Raw genomic sequence first — 20,082 nt, 5'->3', positions numbered from 1 at the left:
GGCTGATCATTGACCTGATCTAGGGCTTCCAGATGTTGCTATCATGCTGCATTTGCTGGTTTTCTCTTTGCCATCATTCTCACAATCATGAAATTCTGAATCTGCCATAGGATCATCGAAGGCTGAATCATCATCAATCTCAAGAATCATGCTAACCTTTGCCCTTGATTTGGCTTTACAGACACTCCAATGCTCCGGGGTCCATTTCTCACCACAAACATAGCACAGATTCTTCTTTTTTCCTTCATCGATGAGAGCCTATGGTCATTGCTTCACCATCTTCTCTTTCTTATCATTATCATGTAAGGCATCCTTTAAAGGAGGTTTACATTACGCTTTTGCATCCTCATCCCTTATAGGCCTTTGTATGTCCCATATTACTATCACGTGCCTGCATCGCGGGTCTCATAGTGAAGCTGGGTCCGGAGAAGATAACCCCAAGATAAGTGTATGATGAAACTATCTCAACAGATCACCCCGCAAATGTGAAGTGCTCCTGACCCATGATGGCTCGAGATGTATTAAAGATCATGACCTTGGTTTTACTCAGGTTGACCTTCAAATCATGAGACTCACAAAAGGACTGTAGTGCGTCTAGGTGTCTCTGAAGCCCCTGTGCTGAGGAAGACAAGAGAGCCACGTCATCTGATAGAGCAAAATCTGGATCAGCGAGCGCGCAAGAGAGCAACCTACACCCCCCTATGTCTGCATCACTGTCTCAAGCTTCGTCAATGTAGAGGCCAAACATGGTAGGCAACAAAGGACACCCTTGTTTGACCCCGATGGTGCTATGATCTCGTCTGTCCACCCGGATCCTGACCGAACTCCGCCAGAAACTCTCTTGTAAAGTGCCATGACAGCCCAAATGATCTCCCCAAGTCATGTAGGCGCCGTATGAGGCGGGCTCTCGAGACCGTGTCAAATGCCTTGCGAAAATCCACAAAGTACCAATAAACCCTCTGCTTCCGTGACCTCGCCTCCTTGATGATACATCTGAGCGTGAGAATGTGGTCCATGGTTCCATGATCACACCGGAATCCGGCATGTCCTGTTGCTTTAAGTCCTCGACACGCTGCAAGTCTGCTAACCTCAGAGTCAAGTACTGATGCATAAATCTTCGACATGACATGTCCAATTATAATGGTCCTGTAGTTCTCCGGGCTCATGGGATCCCCTGCCTTGTGGATGGGTGAGATACTGTTAATGGTCCAAGTGTATGGAAATCCCAAACAAACCGCTTCATTAAAAAGCTTTGCTAAGATCGGGGCTAGGAGGTTAATCCCATATGCAATGAACTCAGTGCATAGCCCCTCATGATCCTTCGCTCGGCCATTATGAAGTTTCATTACGGCATCCTTTACCCCTCCTCTGGTGAAGAGGGTGCAAGATGTGGGACGAGGCATGTGTGAGAGGTTAGGGACTGGTTGATTTGGGATGTCATAAAGTGTGCATCCATAATCAAGCCAAATCTGAGTGTCAATGAGTGAAAGAGGGGACCGTCCTTCTAGAAATCTCCGCCAGAAGTCCTTAGAGTTGTTACTAAACAAAATGTTCAGTAGCTCCTCCTCGTTTTGACGAACGAAGTCTAGTTTCTTCCTCTGTATCAGTCTACGGTATTCACGTAGCGTCTCTGGTGTGCTCGGAAGACTGTTTTTGGGTTCGAATCTGAGTTGACGGCGTAAAGCCTTACGCTCATCATCGTACCAGCTATTTACACGGTACGGTTCCATGGGGTGGTGGGCGGGTGTAGCAGGTGGTGTGAAGGAAAGTGTGAATGGCAACCTCGTGTAGTAAGTGGGTGACAAGGGCAGCACGATCCTCTAAAAGGAGTATGAAGTCAATATAAGTGGAAGGTGTTGTGCGAAGGGAGGTGAAGATGCTAAAGAAAAGGTATGTATGATCATCCCCTGGGGAGAGAGGTGCTACAGTGAAGTCAGTAATGCGAGCTGTGAAGACACGGGATCCCATGATGTAATCAACAACACTGGAGCCCCCCCCATGTGGAAAGCATGTGAAGCCGCCTGAAGCGGGCCATCTGTCGAGACCATTATAGATAATGAGATCATGTATCCTGCCGAGGTCTAATAGGGCCTGCCCAAAAGATGAGAATGGACCTCGCCTATCAACCGAAACCCGTAGCATACCTGCCTCCTCAAGTTCAATATCTGGCAGTAGAGTGGAATCATCTCTAAAGTCAAGAAGTGGTACATGACAGGCCCTTGTCCTCGCGTTGAAGTCCCCCACTAGAAGGACTTCTCCGCGGCTAGAAAAGTCAACGATGGACTAATAAAGGGCAGCAAATGGGGATGTCTCGTCATCACCTCGGATATCTTTGGCAAAGTGGGAGGTCTCAGGGGGGAAGTAGCAAACTGCGACAAACAGATCCCGGCTATCCATGTGTCGTATCCGGATCCAATGTGTATCTCTCTGCTCTACTGAAATGGTCCCCCAAAGTGTGAATCTGAAAAGGACTACAACTCCACCTGAACCTCGAACTCCTCCTGTATCCCTCGTCTCGTCTCTGTAGGCAGACTCCCATGTATATCCGCTGACTATTGGAAGAGGGCGCTCTGGACTCTGATGTGTCTCTGTATAAAAGACTATGTTGTGGCCTGTATAGGATTCCGAGAAGTTTCCTAGTTCTAACCATAAGGTACCATTACAGTTCCAAATGGTGCAGGACAAGGTCTCAGATATCTGAGTCTCATAGACCCCGCTTCCCTATGTAGGGGAGGGGGCAGGTGCCCTACGGGGGCCTGTAAGAAGTCGTCCCTCTCGTACCACTGCCCACTTTCCCTCCTTCCGAGCTTGATCCTGCTGCTGCAGCAAAGAGCGCCTCTCCTCAACCTGTAGAGGTGTGAGGTCCTCATCCATAGATATTGCTGGCTGATCTCGAAGGACTGACCTACATCGTAGAGCTGAAAGTCATGCCTGAGTGTCATGGAACCGTATGATCAGGGGTTGCTCTCAGTTGGGATCTCTCCCCACCCGCCATGCCCTCTCTATCCTGTGCTCAGCCACACCCAGAGTAGCGGCCATGAACGCAGTCGCATCTACCATCGGTGTAGCCTCGGTGCGTGGGATCCTGCGTACTCTGATGTTGAGGAGAGAGAGTGAGTGAAAGAGAAAGAGACAGAGAGACAAAGAGAGAGAGAAGAAGAAGAAGAAGAAGAATATATTATCGTCTTCTGAAGACCAAAAATCGGCCTATGGGACTTGAAATAATACAAAACCTTACATACATAAAGACTCCTCCCTCAAAGGGGAGGGTAATAAGAGAAACTACCTTTTATGTCTAGGTGAGTTTCTGTGCTTGAAAAGCTTAGATACAAATGTTCCTAAAAATGAGGGTGACGCCTTATGTAGCAAATCAGCCAGTCTATTATGTCCCTCAAGAAGAGAGCTGAACTTTTTCCTGATGCGTGCATAGTAAGGGCATATCATTACCATGTGTTCTTCTATTTCTGGCATACTCTGATGTTGAGGAGAGAGAGTGAGTGAAAGAGAGAGACAGAGAGACAGAGAGACAAAGAGACAGAGAGAGAGTGAGTGAGAGCAGGAGAGAGAGTGAGTGAAAGAGAGAGAAGGAGAGAGAGAGAGAGAGAGAGAGAGAGAGATTAACGTCCTCGAAAGACCTTGCGGGTCTATGGGACAGAGTGATACAACAACAAAAAAGATCTCATACAAGCCTCTGTGGGCTGGGGCAAGGGGTGAGCTAAAGCCCCTGCCAAGTACTAATCTAGTGTCTAAATAGAATAGAATAGAGACAAAATCAGAATCTGAATCAAGAGTCAGGAGTGTCCAGATCAAGTTAGGTCAGGTCTCTCTGCTGGGCCATGAAGATGTCGCGTATCTGTAATTGTTGGGCTGTCTCGCGTCTAGGTGGTGGCCACGATCACCTCGATCTCAGTATCCGTCGGTCTACTTCAATCGTGATCCCTCGTCTTTGGCTTTGGCGGTCCTCTACAAGTAGTGCTATGATGGGACGAACCTCAATGGTGTGCGCTCTAGTAGTCCGAAGAGTATGGTGTGATCGATTGCTGATCCAGACTGCTCTCATGTCGACAATCTCCTCATCCTCAACTCCATTGTGTCCAGGAGCCATCTTGAAGGCATAGAAGTCTGTAACCTGTCTTTGAGCTGGGTCCGGCTCTGTATCCTGTAGTCTGTCCAGTGCTGATAGTGCTCTGGCCTGTCTCAGTAGTGCCTCTCAGTGTCGGCGCATCTCCATCAAGTACAACCCTACACAGACCTGGTCCTGGAAGTGTATCAACCAAGAGAGCGGGCCCAAGCCGGTCCCCTCCTGATAAAGGCAGTGATATCGCCCTCATATCTCATAGTAAACTGGGCAGCTACATAGGAAGTGCTCCTCAGTCTCAACGGTATCCATGTCGCATAGTGTGCAGATCCTATGTACTCTGGGTAGACCTGCAGCTTGGCCCGCCTCAATCCTAAGCTGATGGAGACCATGGCAAGACATGCACCATTTGCTGCCCAAAAAAGAGAGGTGAATGTTCCAAAAGCATTTGTCTGTGGATCTCATCCACCATGATAACCTCGAAAAAGCCCCTGGCTGCATAATGTACTTTACGAACAAAAGAGCCAGCCAATGTGCGTGTCAGCCAGTTGCCTATTTCTGCAGTAGGTGGCATCCGGCCTGGAAAGAATAATATGACTGCATTCTTAGCATACTCTCTGACTGGATCCACAATTTCATCGACCTCAACCATGAGGCCAACTGAAGGAACCGAGTCTTTCCACTCTTTTCTCGTATCTGCAAATCCTTCATGCATTACATCATATACTAGTTGAGCCTCAGTCGTGTCATGCATCGGGTCATGCTGACCCTCAACCTGCTTTTGCTTCTTGCAAGGAGCCGAGCGCTCCTTTTGAAATGTTTTTTCATATGAATACTCTGCCATGACTTGGTAAGAAAAGGAGCTCGAGGATGAAGTACCTGTAAGAGGGTGGCGGAAGCCAAAAAAACTAGTCCCAAAGGAAAATCAGAGAAAGCCCGCAAGAGAGAAGAGGAAGTGTAAAACTGGTAAGGAGAGAGCAAAAGGATAGGTAGGAGTTGGCGGAAAACACAACTAGGGAAAACTCCGGTTGAAAGCCCCAAAAGTATTCTGAACGTGCGGGAAAGCTAGGCTTGTACGGAAAAGTACAGAACGTACGGACGCCGTACGGTGGCCGTACAAACGTACGGAAGAGGATGTTACAGGGTTACTGGTGAGAGACGGAGATGCTGATGGAAGACGAAACTGACTGAAATGAACGGAAGCGTACGGATGCACAAAATAAAGTTTTGATATCGACGCACACACACGCAGGGTTGGAGCGAATTCACGCAGGATGTGCAGACGGAGCAACGTGGTCGTACCGTATTGACGTACGGCACCTGTACGGCAGCCGTACAGGTGTACGGGCAGACGGGGGAGCTGGACGCGACCTGATCTCCTCTCTCTCCAAGCGCTTCTCCACACACACACACACACACATGCGCGTGCATGCGTGCGCGTGTGTGTGTGATGGATATAGTGGTGTGAGGAGCGATGGCGAGCTCAGTCCCTCCCTCACCCGTCCCTGTACCCCTTGCCCGCAGCCTGCTACTGCTGCTGCGCCTGCATCCATACCCCATTTGTCAGCCCCCGTACATCTTCCACACACGTCCCAAACCCGCTGCTACCCATACCCTCTACGCAGCAGCCTCTGCACAGCCCAACCCCATCCGTACCTTTCTTACTTGCCCCTTCCTTTGCCCCTGCGCAGGCCGTACCTGCTGTACGGTCATCCGTACAAGCTCCCCCCTCCATACAGGTTCCTTCCATCCTTTTTCGTTCTTTTGTACCTGCTCCCATGTCCGTATAGCCACATTCCGTACCAAATTCGTCTTCCCCTCTGTCTCTGCAGCCTTTTGCTCTTCTCACGCTGGGTCTTGTACAGTCTTTTCCTGATGTCTCTTCCTCCCCTCTCCCTGCTGCTCCAACAGATGGCTCTTTCGTTTTCTCTGCTTCAGCCCCCCCTTCTGCCTCTGCTCCTCCTGCATGTGTCTTCTTTCGACGGAAGCGTGGTGATTTGCCTCCTTCCACCTTGGTTAAATCAGCAAAGTTGGATATAGCGGATGGTCCTTCGTCTTCCCTTCAACTGGACCTTCTTCGCCAGATGTGTTTTGCTTCTGTCACAGATGTTCCTTCATCGGGTTCACATCTTGTTTGTTCTTTAGACTCTGCCCTTCTGGTTTCTGGTCTTCGACAGGCTCAGCAGTTTGGGGTCTATCTCTACTTTATGGGCAGGGTTTTATCTGCAGACTACAGCTCAACTTCGTCGTTGGGCTGCAGTTGCAGTGGGTTAGGATTGCCTTTCCTCCTTTGTCTTTCTAGGCAAAGGTTTTTATTAAGCCCACTGCTCTTCGACTGATGTGGTGGAGCGACTTGTCAGTCGTGCTGGTATTCATGGAGCTGGTTTCTTTGCTTATGTGATGCCTTGGGATCCACTATTTGATCCGTCTGTGTCATCCTGCTTCAACAATATGTATCCACTTGCTTGGTAATTTTTCTTTTTGTTTTTCAATAGTATGTTTATTAAAAAATAAAATGTTTTCCTACTGTTCAGTTACAGTCAATGGGGACTAAGTCTAGCATTTGAGAGTGGACCCCCTTGCTTGGGGTTATGGGCATTAGTGACCCACAAGAGTGATGGCCTCTCTTTGAGAGGGACATCTAGAAACCACACCCCACCTGAGTACCCAAACATGGGACCAATCAAATGCACAGATTGCATACTAACCTAGGAACCATTCAAGAGAATGTTCCCTGAGCTTTGGGTGTGGGCCTGGCAGCATGCCAAGAGTAATGGAGATACAAGATAAGACGACAAACAAATGAGCTCAGTATGGCTCAATTATGACCTTAGAGTACGTCAGTAGATAGTCCAAGCTGTTAGGAACCCGTGGGTGCGATCAGAATTGAATTCTGACAACTTTGAAATTTTAGGATTTTTGGGAGTGACATGTGGCAGACTGCCACATGGAATCTGAGCTGGTAGGTCAGTCCTCTTGTCCCCCACATGTGGCAGCATGCATGGCAGATGGCAAGGCATGCAGGCCAAGTGTCTAGCCCCAAATCTGATAGATTTGGGGCAGGTTGTGGGCTGTCCTCTTTGGGACTGCAGCCCACCAAAAATCTGGGACAAGTGTCCACCTTCCACTCGAGGCAGTCAATAGAGTGAGCGAGAAAAAGCGAGCAAGCCCAAAAAAGCGAGTGACAATTAGTTGAAGTGATTGGAAAATCAAGCAAGCAAAGAAAGAATCTAAGTTTTTTATAAAATAATTGCTTGAAGTATAAAGTATTCAAAAGAGTGGTTATGTGTCACATTTCTTAAAATTGAGTAGTCTAAAGTTAAGGACTATTGTAACATGGCCCCATTTGGGTTTGGCAATTATCCTGGGGGGTCACTCATAAACATGTAACATATCGCTTTTGTGCATTGAAGGGTATTTTTTAGTGGGGGGACTTACATGTTGTTTATGTGCATGAGGGGATTTATAAAATAGCAACTTAATGTAATTTATATATGTAGATATTTTAAAATGTAAACACATACATGGGTTTAACCATTTACATGACAAAATGTAAATTGCAAGAATAGGGGTAATTTTTAATACATGCTTGCTTGCACATGCTTTATGGGTTTATGAAGAGTGATCCCCAGAGTGCAATTAAAAGGTAGAGGATTTTAAATTTTGGTTTTTTTTTTGCCAAAATAGACAGTGTCTTCTAGCTCCCCATTATGGGAAACCTTGCTTTAAACTTGGTGCAAAAAATTGGACAGAATTTCACAAAATTCATATTCTGATGCACACAATTTTTTTAGCTGATGCAGAAAGGCATGATATTGATCTAAATCATGCCTTGTCATTTGATTTGATATGTAACATTATGCCATTTATATTTGACAATAAAAAGATGTAGGGATGTTAAAAACTCATCTTTTGGGCCAAAAAAATCATATGTTGATATCTTGCAAGAATACAGGGATGTGAAAATGTCCTCTTTTGGGCCAAAACAGGGAGCGCATTAACTTGCCATTTGATTTGATATGTAACATGACCCTATTTGGTGGACTTGTAAATCAAAAGATACAAGGATGTAAAAATGTCCTCTTTTGGGCCAAAACAGGGAGCGCATTTAGAGGACATTTTCACATCCTTGTATCTTTTGATTTACAAGTCCAAATAGGGTCATGTTACATATCAAATCAAATGGCAAGGCGTACTTTAGATGATTATCATGTCTTTGTGCACCATCTAGTAAAATTTAATGCACCAAAATATGAATTTATGGTTAATTTGTTGCATTGGTTAGATTAGTGGGAGGTAAGAATAAAATCATTAGGGAAGGATATTTTTCCAGTAACAAAGAAACATGGGTTTCATTCCAAGAGTGAACAAAGTTAAAAAAGCTAAGCATTTACATATGCATGGAATCTAGACTAATCCATGCAAGGAGTCCTTGGAAACACCCCACCTGTGTGGAAGGTTGCGCAAATTGATGATCTCAATTACTCTAGTGGAAAGAGAGAACTTGATTGCAGTTACTGTAGGGTTTGTCTTTAATACAAACAATGAATTGGAAATTGAACATACAAACTATCTCATGGATGATGTGAAATAAGTGTTAGTGGCTCAGAAAGTTATATGCATATTTAACCTTCTAGCATTGAGGAAACATATGGACTTTTGAATAAGTTATTATTTTTTGCTACTGAAATGGGGGATTTATAAATCTTTTATTGTTTTTTATTGCTCGCTTTTTTTGGCTCGTTCGCTTTTTGTCGCTCGCCTTTTGGTAATCCTCCTTCCACTCTAGGCTTGGGGGGGTGCTGAGCCTATAAAAGAAGGCCTCTCCCCTTCATTCCCTACATGAAAACACTTTTCTTCTCCCTCCTTTTGGTTGATGAAGGCACACTGAGTTCTGAGGTGTTTGTGGGCTGACAACTCCATTCTGGTGGACGCATTCATGGGGAATTTGCTACAGCTTGCTGGACGCTCTCTTTTCTGATCTTTTCTGGTGCTAGAAGGCACTCATACGCAGCTCCCTCCTACCAGAGTTTGTTGTCTGCTTTTCAACCTACTTCTAGAGCTGTCCCGGGCTGAAACAGGCTCTTTCTGTTGGCAGAATTCTCATCTTCTCTTCCAATTCTATGCTGCTGCCATTCTTACTGAGTTTTTGCAAGGTTTGATGCCCTGCCGTTGGCCGAGAGAAGATTGGGGCATTGGTTGTGATACGCTCTTCCTGGGGGTGCAATGGCTAGCCTTGGGCTTGGTTATGTGTGAATGCATTGCTTGGCATGCTGTCAGATCGGTCTACTTGTGATCATGCATGACTACTAAAAGGAACCAAAGGAATAGCACTAGGAGGTGGTCACTAGCACAGCCACGGGTTGGCGTTGTACTAGATTGCACCTGCGGGTGAGCTCTTGCAGGGAGTCCCTTTGTATTTTGAGCTATCCAGTAATTAAATAAATACTGCAAGGGGCGCCAAGTGTTGGGGCCAACAGGTGTCACTCTTTATGGGGGCATTCTAGCCTCCCTTGTCTTAAATGGTTCCATGATGCTATGGAGTGAAGTTCTATGCTCTAAGTTTTGTTTGTGGACAAAGGAAATGTTTCAAGTTGGCTGTATTTTCAGTTTTGTGAGATGGTAGAGACAGTTACACTACCCTTTGTGATCAAAGGCCGATTACATGATCTAGTTTCCAAGTATACCTAAGATGTATCCAAGATACTTCAGCCATACCATGGAGGGGGTTTTGTTAGCACTTAGCCCTGGTATGACCTTGTAGGCTAGTTAGGACACTTTGTGCTAGTCGTGGTCAACTCAAAAGAATTCGGCCAAAGAAGCCCCCAATGAACTATATTTTGATGGCTCAGAGCAAGATGATAAAAAACATAATCTCACGGTGGTTGAAATAATACCCACCGGAGAAGGAGAGCGTGAAGGTGAAGAGAAGAAGTGAGATAGCCCTAATGGCTTTGTTATTAGAGGACCGCCTAAACATTTTCCCACAAATTCCAAAACGTTTTCACTAGAGTGCAAGCTTGTGAAAATATTTTGAAATGTGGGGGTGTTAAAGGATTGTTAGGCCACACCTGTACGTTCTCATTATCCATTTGCAAGTACTTCATTTTGCTTCAGCTTGTTGTCTGGCTCCTCGCATTCCATTTCAATCCATTGCTCCACACACCCAACAACAGTTGCAATATAAAGGAGCTTAGTCCCATGCCCTCAAACAAAAACACGCTTTGCAGAAGCGAGAGAGAGCATTGAGATGGGACTTAGCTTCCAAAGCAGGATCCAGGCTCCCCCAGTGACTCAGCAACCGGTATCAGAGTGTGAGGAGTGATCTTCAGGCCACCGAGGTCCCGCGAGCTGAGCTCTCATATCACTCCTCTCGAGCCAGATGGGTTCAGCGGGGAGACAAGATGACAAGACAATTCTTCTAGACCGCTGAGCTTCGTTCAACTGAAACGCAGCTTAGCGGCTATGAGATGCACACGGACCTCAAGAGATTCTGAAGATGACCACAGCCTTCTACCAACAATTGTTCCCGTCCAAGGAGGAGTCTCCCTGAGTTCTTGTAGCCCAAGAGGCAGGTGGGATCACGTTCCGACAGTATATACCTTTGTAAGACTAGAATATATCCAATCGTAGATTTTTCGTTGTTCTAATGTCCAAATTTTACAAAGAAAATAAAAGAGAAAACGAAAGAGAAGAACAAAGAGGTAGCAAATTTTTTTCAAAACAAAAGGAAGACATACTTAGCAAGCAAAGCAACACTTATGTCGTCATCAATGCCCAAGAAATAAAGGAAAAAGGAAGAAGGTGGCTAAGCAAAAATAACAAACAAATCAAGAAACAAAAGTGGCCAAAAAACAGGAATAAAAATAGGGAAGGGATTTGAGAGGCTACAGGTGATCATGGGATCTAGGATGATTCGGAGTAAGCCTTCAGTTCCCCATCAAATCATACAGGAAGAGTTCGCCATGACACCTCTCCAGGTGGACGCCCTCTTCCACAGACCGTGACTTTTCTCCACAGAGTTTGGACCCTACCTCAGTGGAGATTACCGGGACTACCACTAGAGTCATCCCAACGACTGGCAGACAGAGGCTTTGATATAGTATGGTATGCGCGGGTGTCCACATGGTTTGATAGCCACGGTATCCAGATGGATAGGCTCCCCCCCTTTCAGTACAGATGGATGCACCACCAGAGCTCATTCCACATGATGAGATTAACCGTATCACACAGTTAAAGCTTCTCCATCTCCACACATCTCGGGACCTTCTCCATCTCCACACATCTCGGGCTTGGGGGGGGGGGGGGGGGGGGGAGGGGGTTAGGAGTTCCCCACCAAGACCCAGTTCTATCATGACCATTTTTTGAGGCCAAAAGATCGCACTAAAAGTGACCCCATTGTATTTGAGAGCTGAAGCAATGAGTAGTGTCATCTATTATACTTTGGTAGCTAAGATGGGACATGGTTTCTCATGTGAATGGAGATGCTTTAGCATTTACTATTAGAACTATATTGGCACAACACAAAGGTAAGGTGGACTATCCCATCTAACTACTTCAATAGGGCATTGTTTGTTTGGTAATCCCTTTGTCAAGCTTTACTTTATCCAACTAAATACACTAATACAAGGATGATTATTCCATTAGATGTTGTCATCACAAATTCAACTTCAATATTATATACAAGCCTAGAAGGGACCCCAGGGGCGTGGACCTTTTGTCTTAAGACGACATCTCATTAAAGCTTCACGATCAATCCTTCTTTAAAGTGGATGTCCTCTCTGCTCAAGTATGCCTTTAGATAAGCATAGGTAGTTTGCTCTAAAGTCTTGGAAATATACAATCAATGGTGTACTACATGATTATATTTTGATGTATGAGAGGACCCTAGTCTTATCTAAAGGGATAGCCTATACATTTTGGTGCTCAAATTGATAGCCCATAAAACAATGCAAGCTAGAGTAGGAAATGCCTATTTGAGAGGTTGCTCGATTTTTCAAGCAATGTTATAAGTGCCAACAATCAGAGCATGGTCTCATCATCAAGCCCCAGTACCTCGAGGATAGGAGAGTCTCACACGCCTTGCGGATTGCTACCGGATAGATACGAGTCTCCTCCCACCAATTGCGGATTTAGGCAAGGAGAGCGGCTGGCATACCTAGAGAGAAGCGGGTCTATAGACTATGCACAGCAGTGAGACCCGTCACCAGGATGTGGCTGGACAAAAGATGCGAAGACTACACACGGCACGTGGGGTGACCAGAGCACGCACGATTGAGGTCCGGCCTATCTCAGTCCTCCTCAGAGGGGACCACCAGAGACGAGGCATTACTCTCAATGTAGCCCATCGGATACAAAGATCCAAGAGAGAGCGCGGGACAGCCAGGTAGACACAGATACGTGAGCTCTTTGCATCACATCAGAGGGCCATCAAGGAGCCCGGTTATATAGAGCCTGCACATGCACTTGGAGCTCTGATTCTGAGCAGTACTTGACTGTACTAGTGCCTTGGGGATAATGGCTTGACCCCGGCCTTCTTTCAAAGCTTTTGGGAACTCATTCTCACCCCACAGCGACTAGCTTGTCAAGAGATCTATGACTCGGGCTCATTTTCCTTAGTCATTGAGCCGGGGCTGGACTTGCATGATCCCTAAGGGGGGGAGTATGGGACAGACATACACTAGGCACCGCATACAAAATCTTAGCCAAGGTCTTGAGCTTGCAGTTGAGACCTCACCTTTCTAACATCATCCACGACAGGTTTCATTCAAGAGCGTAGCATCCTGGATAACATCTTCACCTTTTGGGAGGCAGTGGATTCGGCTTGCAAGCAGACACAGCCTTTAGCTATCCTTCTCTTAGATTTTGAGAAGGCTTACGACAGGGTGGAGTGGTCCTTGCTAGAGGCAACTATGCACATATTGGGCTTCTCGAATGGCAACTATGCACATATTGGGCTTCTCGGATGGCAACTATGCACATATTGGGCTTCTCGGATAGATGGATCAAAGGGGTCTCAACTCTATATGTGGAAAGTTCTATTCAGGTGCTTAGTGGTGGCTACACAGAAGAGGCTTTTTCTCTTACATGTTCGATATGATAGGGTTGCCCCCTCGCTCTCTTCCTTTTCCTTTCATAGCTGAGGCGCTGGGCTACTTTTTTCTTGCGTTGTCAAGCTACATGCCTTACCGGGATGAGGCTTCCAATTCGGCAGGAGGAGAAATTGATGGATCTAGAGCTCGCAGATGACACGGCCCTATATGTGGAGGGATCAGCAGCGAGCCTTGAGAAGCGGGCAAGGGAGCCTTGGCTATACATTGTGAGGCCTCCGAGGCTCGGATCTACTGAACCAAATCTATTGGCTTCTTCACAAGGACAGAGGAGGTGCAAAAGGTCTGAGACTAGGGTTTGCCTTTGGCTTTCGGTGGATCATATCGGGGTAGAGAGAGAGACCCAACAATCTCGGAGTCCTGGTAGGCAGCGCTTCAGACATGGGAAATGGCAGGTGGCTGGGCCAACTTTCAAGGATCAGCCTGCTCCCCCGCCCCCTCCCTGCCTCTCCGCCCCCTCTCTGCCTCTCAGCCCGCCCCCTCCTCTCTCTCTCCTCCCCCTTCCCTTCACTCCCCGCTCCCTCTCCTCCCCCTCTCAGCCTGCTCCTCACCCCCTCCCTGCCCCTCCCTCTCCTTCCTCTCCCTCTCCTCTCCCTCTCAGCCCGCCCCCTCCCTGCCCCTCAGCCTGCCCCCTTCCTGCCCTTTGCCACTGCTATAGCACTCTGACTATCAGTGAGAATTGGAGAAGGATCCTCCAATAAGAGATGAAGATCAGCAAACAAATGAAGCAGCCAAACACATTCAACTGTCGCTGTGAAAGCTGCCCTGTACTCAGCTTCACATGAGAAAGTAGCCACTGTAGATTGTTTCTTGCTCAGCCAAGAAATGCAATCTTTGCCCAAAAAGAAACAATTACCACTAGTAAACTGCCTGGTATCATAGTCTCCAACCCAATCTGAATCACTGTAAGCATGCATCTGCAAGTCACCCCCCCTGGGAAACATCAAGCCATAGGACTTTGTGCCTTGCAAATAACGGAGATGCGTTTTACAGCTTGCCAATGTGTGCTCACCTGAGATAAGACTCTTCATCGCTCCTTAATAACTCAGAAGCGATGACTCTAAAACATGTTGTCTACATTTAGAACAGCACGATCCTTCTTCAATATACTTCTGGTATTGAGGGGTTTTGTAGTAGTGAAGGGCTGTCCAGAGTTCATCCATCAAGAAATCCATCTCTCAAAGCAGGTCATGAAGTCTACGAGGAATGATCTTTGATGTAGCCTCATCCTCCATCTCAATAAAGCAATATTCTAGGAATGGAGTTTACTCACCACCTCCCATCTCCCAAACAGTACTCATCGATGATGCAATTAGAGTCCTGGTATGAGCACTAGGAAGAGGCGCACCTAACGCTTATGCATACTAAATATCGGGCCTTGTATTGCACAAATAAATGAGGCATCCAACAGCCTGGCTGTGAAGTGTGACATCCACTGATTCACCTACATCATACATAGTAAGCTTCAGCCCCGGCTCCATGGGAATGGCTATAGGCTTACAATCATGCATGTTGAACCTATCCAAGAGCTTTTGCACATACTTGGATTGAGACATAACGATGCCACGCTTGTCTTGTATGAACTGGATCCCCAAATAGAAATTTAACATACCCAAATCTGTCATGTCAAATTCAACTTTCAACTCAGCTTTGAAATCTGCAATTATTTCCTCATTTGACCATGTGAGCGGCATGTCATCTACATAAATAATGATGATCAAAATATCCCCCCCATCCTTCTTGATGTAGAGGGTGCTTTCCATGGGACTATTGTGCAGCCCCTTGCTGGTTAGAAAGGCATCAATTTTTACATACCATGCATGTGGGGCTTGTTTCAGCCCATACAAAGCTTTATTCAGCTTGCATACTTGATGTGCATTTCCTGAAATTTCAAAGCCCGGAGGTTGTTTGACATAAACCTCTTCCTGCAAGTGCCCATTAAGGAAAGCTGTTTTTATGTCCAATTGATGGACATTCCAAACAAAATTTGCAGCCATGGCAATAACTGACCTTATGGTGTTCATCCGGGATGTAGGAGCAAAAGTCTCCTCATAATCTATGCCCGTCTTTTGTGCAAAGCCTTTGGCAACCAGCCGTGCCTTGTACCTATCAATGGACCCATCTGGCTTCCTTTTCACTTTGAAAACCCATTTGGTACCAATGGCATGTTTCCCTAGTGGCAAATCCACAACATCCCAAGTCTAATTTATCTCAATGGACTGCAATTCATTGTGCATGACATGCATCCAATGCACATTATCCTTGGCTTCTTCAAAAGAGTCAAGTTCTTCTTCATCAAGAAGAGTACTTGGATAAGCTGTCTCAACAGAAAGAGCCCCCCTATGTGCCTAACTGCACTACAAGTCCTGCCAGGCAAAGGTGCCTCAAGCCTGCTCTCCCTGAGAGTCTGTAGCGACCAATTCGGACAAAAATCTTGAGAGAAGCAGGATTGTAGAGATAGGCACATGGATATATGTAACACAACCAAAAACTCTGAAGTGATCCATTCAAGGCTTTCTCCCATGCCAAGCCTCATAGGAAGGATTGTCTTCAAAGCCTTTGTGGGAGCCCAATTCAAAACATAATTGGTACACATGAGGCCTTCGAGCCAAAACCTGTGAGGCAACTTCTTACTAGTAAGCATGCATCTATCCATCTCCATGAGAGTGCGATTTTTGCGCTCAACTTTGCCATTTTGCTGAGGTGTAAGCCTCACTATAAGCTGATGTGTGATGCCTTTCTCTTTAAAAAATGCCTCATGTACTCCCCCCCTCTGTCAATGAAAAGTGTCTGCACCTTGAATCCTGTCTCATTTTCAACCATAGCCACAAAGTATTAATACTTCTGATTTTTTCTTTAGACCATAGACCCAAGTATAATTGGTGAAGTCATCAATGAACATAACATAATAGAGATAACCACCAAAGCAGGTGTCCTCATGGGACCGCAGACATCACTTTGTAGGAGCTGTAATTTACGAATAGCTCTTACTGCACCATCCTTCTTAAAAGGAAATCTATGCATCTTGCCAAGGATGCTAACTCACATGCATCAGGAGAAGGTGACTCCAAAGGAGGAAATGCATCAACCATAGCATGTTTCTGAAGTGTCATCAAGCTGCCATAGCTCATGTGCCCATATCTGGCATGCCATAACTCCGCATTCTGCATCGCAACAGTGGGAGTGCTCATTGAAAGTGCAAGATCCGATCTTTTCTCATAAATGTCAAGCTGAAAAAGACCTCAATACAAAGTGCCAAACAACATCACGCATAGTCATTCTCTTTATCTCGAACTGCACACTTAGCATCATCAAATATGACCTGAAATCCTCCTCGATTGAGAGAGGACACTGAAAGCAAATTCTTCTTTGTACCTGGCACATAAAGAACATCTGTAATTCTGAAATCTGTGCCATCTGTGGATGTGAGTATGATGTCACCCATTCCACACACTGAATAAAAAGAATTGTTTGCACATGTCACCTTCTTTTTAGTGGGTGGTACATGCAGAGATGCAAAAAGGCTCTTCCTAGAAGTGATGTGCTTAGAAGCACCACTATCAAAATACCAAGTGTTCAGTGTCTCATTGGCACTGAAAGAGCATGCATCCTTTGAAGGGTCATAGCTGCAAGTCAAGAAAGCATACAAGTCATCTTCAAGAGTGGTTGTAGTATCTGGACTAGCCACTGGAAAATCTGAAATGCAAGACAAAAAGGCATAGTGCTCTTCCACAAAGTTGGCTGTAACATTCCCTCCATCATGTGCATTAGGAGCTGATGCATCTGAGACAGCCATACCGGAATCCCTTTTCTTTTCCTTAGCTATTCGCTCCTTGCATTAACCAATGTAATGACCTAGCTTCTTGCAGTAGTGACAAATGCCCTTCCTCTTAGGCTTATCTGCATCACCTTAGCTTTATAAGAGGGCTGTCCTGAATCAGCTTTATGCTGATGTGTGGGCTGATTTACATGTTGCTTTTGCTGCCCTTTTCCTTTGGGCTTGAACTTAGAAAGCATGGCATGCTCGCCAGCCCGTGTTGCCATGTTCCTTCTTGTCTGCTCTTCATGCAATAAGAGTCCTACCAATTCGTGAAAAGAGAGAGGATTGCTGCCCCCCCCTCAATGACAAATTCAGCGAGGTGTGAAAACCAAGATAAGACTCAGGAAGAGAATTCAGAGTGGTGGTAATCATCTTTGAATCCAGAATAACCTCATCTATATTAAGCAACTGTTCCCTCAAATCCTAAAGTTTTGTGATGTGAGCATTCATAGAATCTCCCTCATCCATATGTGTATGAGATAGCTCTCTCTTCAGGAAGGAAACTCTGGCATCATTTCTTGCTACAAACATGCTCTCTAAAATCTCCCAAGCTGCCTTCGAGGTCTTGCATGACCGAATGTGAGGAATAATGAACCTCTTGACAGAAAGAGAAATAATAGAAAGAGCTTATGCATCCCTAGAATCCCATCTTTTCTGCTCTGCTATGGGAGCCACTGGAGTAGCAGCTACTGCTCCAATCACTTGTCCTACATTTTGACCTCTACCCCTGCCTCCAATTGTAGGAGTGATAGGTGTAGCCACAGTTTTTGGCCTTGCCTCATCTCCATTGACATAATCCCAAAGATGTCTACCAACCAAGATGTTGCGAACCATAAACTTTACAAGGAGTAGTTGGTGCCATCCAGCGTATCCTCCTGTGTGAGGACTCCAAACACCTCATTGGGGTTGTTCTGAGCCATTTCTGCCTGAAAACTCAAAAATGCAGCAAACTAGACAAGTAAATCCCTTCTTGGGATGTAAAATGCACCACCAAAGTCTGCGAAAAATTCTGCCCACAATGACAATTGCTGTCACAGCCTATCAAAGGCTTGAAATGCACCACAATGCTCTGCAAATGCCCAAAAAGCTGCAAAGTATATCTGCAAAAGTGGCAAATGTCTGCAATTTGACTCACACTGAGTCCAAAACTACTTGCAAATCTCCCAAATGATCTTTCAACTGCCAAATTGCATCCAAAATGCAAAAGCCCCAAATTTCTGCAAGAAATTGCACCAAAAAGGGGCAAATCAACCAAAAGCCCCAAATCTTACAATTATCTGCAAAAACTACAAAAGCCCTAAATGTGCTCCCAGAATGCAAGCCAAACAATGGCTATCTACAAGAATGCCTGCCAAATACACCTGCAAGGAAAAGGCTTGCAGAATGTACAGACACCTTCAACTTGTACGGAACTGTCAGTACGGATTCCGTACAAGATACGGACGAGCTGGTACGGATTCCATACAATGTACGGGCGAGCTGAGGTGCAGTCTACGTACGGATTTCGTATAATGTACGATCTGCAACAGTACGGACGGAATGACGCCTGCTGTACGGCGACCTATACGGCGCTGCAGTACAGATCTGACATGCGCTTGGGGTACGGACGACTAGTAGGTACATCGATGTACAGTGAGCAAGTACGGACAGAATGCGAGAGCTGGTACGGAATGCTTGGCGATGATACGGTACGGAACCATACAGGAGCAAGTACAGAATGCTTCTGTAGTACGGACAGAAATCCGTACGGACTGTACGGACAGGCAGGAGCATAAGCTGGAGCTGGAGCTCAAGGGGTAGTACCGGGGGCAGTTGAAGCACGTGCAGGAAGAACTTGCTCTGATACCAAATGTGAGTAGAAAGGGAGCAGAATGCAAGAGTGAGCTGAATGTCTGAATAGAAGAGTGAGAAAGTACAAGAAAGAGTGGGGTTTTGTCTAAGTGACAAAACCCTTATCCTATCCACTAACCGTAGTTAGGGATTGGACTGTGGTTAGGGGGAAAAACCTCAATGAGGGAAAAATGCCCCTAACCTACTTATTACATTACATTGGCCACTACCTAGAATATACCAATAATTCTAACACAGTCTTCCTCTTGAGTTATAAACCCACTTCATGCCTAGAGTATGCTTGCCTTTAGGCAAATCACACAACTCCCAAGTGCCATTCTGATGAGTCTATTCAAATTTCATAGCTTCCATCCAACCCTTGCTATCTAAGGCATCCTTGTGACAGAATGGCTCTCCAAACAAAGGCTTAACTTGTTTGCTGTCCTAAAATGTGTCTAGCAGCCACCTAGCTACTATTTTTTTGCTGTCTGATGACAGCCCTCTCTTCAGTCACCGCTTGATGTGCGGTAGCGTAATCGATGTAAGGGAATTCAGAAAATCAGATTCTGTTTGTGGCTGTAAGTTACCTGCTAGTGGCAGAGTTGGAGCCTCCAGAGTCCATGGGCTCACCAAAGTATGAAGCAGACTTGAATAAGGGCAGCAATGTATCAAAGACATCAGAAGGAACAATAGTTCACTGTTTTTTACGGTCCAACAACTTTTCAGTAAAGACAACATCTCTGCTAATAAATAATGACCTTCCCAGTACTTAGCTGGTATAACCAATAGCCTTTGCTTTCTGAACTGTAGCAGATACAACCATGCAGGGCTGTGTAACATCTATGGCTTGCAAAAAGCTCAAACTTTGAACCCTCAATGACTAGCATGCTTGATATGTAAATCATCTTTTTCTTTTTACAAAGCTTAAATGCATTCAGATATGGCAATAACATGTGTCTAGTATTCAAAATGGAAGAAACAGCAAGTCAGCTGTTCAATACAAGTGCTAAAAATTTTAGCAGCTGATTGTGAGTCCAAATCATAAGTGAGCCTTAATCATAACAGAAAACATATTTATCAATCGTATTTCTGTAAAAGATGTCAAATTGTCTAAGGACTATGGTCCATTAAAAACGCAAAAAGGAAAAAAAAGGCCAACATTAGACATCTAGAGGAAGGCGGTATTGAGCCAACAATTTTTGAAACACTCTTTTATCCCAGGTTAAACATCAAACGTACATAAT

The 20,082-nt window shown here is 45.5% G+C and overlaps 1 protein-coding gene across 4 annotated transcripts in view; it reads right to left on the bottom strand.

Annotated features, from left to right (window-relative positions):
- Window positions 1-20,082, bottom strand: part of LOC147883037 (methyltransferase) — a 47,608-nt gene that overhangs the window by 15,253 nt on the left and 12,273 nt on the right. The gene's annotated exons all lie outside the window — the stretch shown is intronic.

Source organism: Dipteris shenzhenensis, chromosome 28 (assembly GCF_047967505.1).
Source record: "Dipteris shenzhenensis isolate YYH24624 ecotype China chromosome 28, Dip_SZ_1.0, whole genome shotgun sequence".
In the NCBI taxonomy this organism is placed as follows: Eukaryota; Viridiplantae; Streptophyta; class Polypodiopsida; order Gleicheniales; family Dipteridaceae; genus Dipteris; species Dipteris shenzhenensis.
This window is presented reverse-complemented; position numbering and strand designations above follow the sequence as displayed.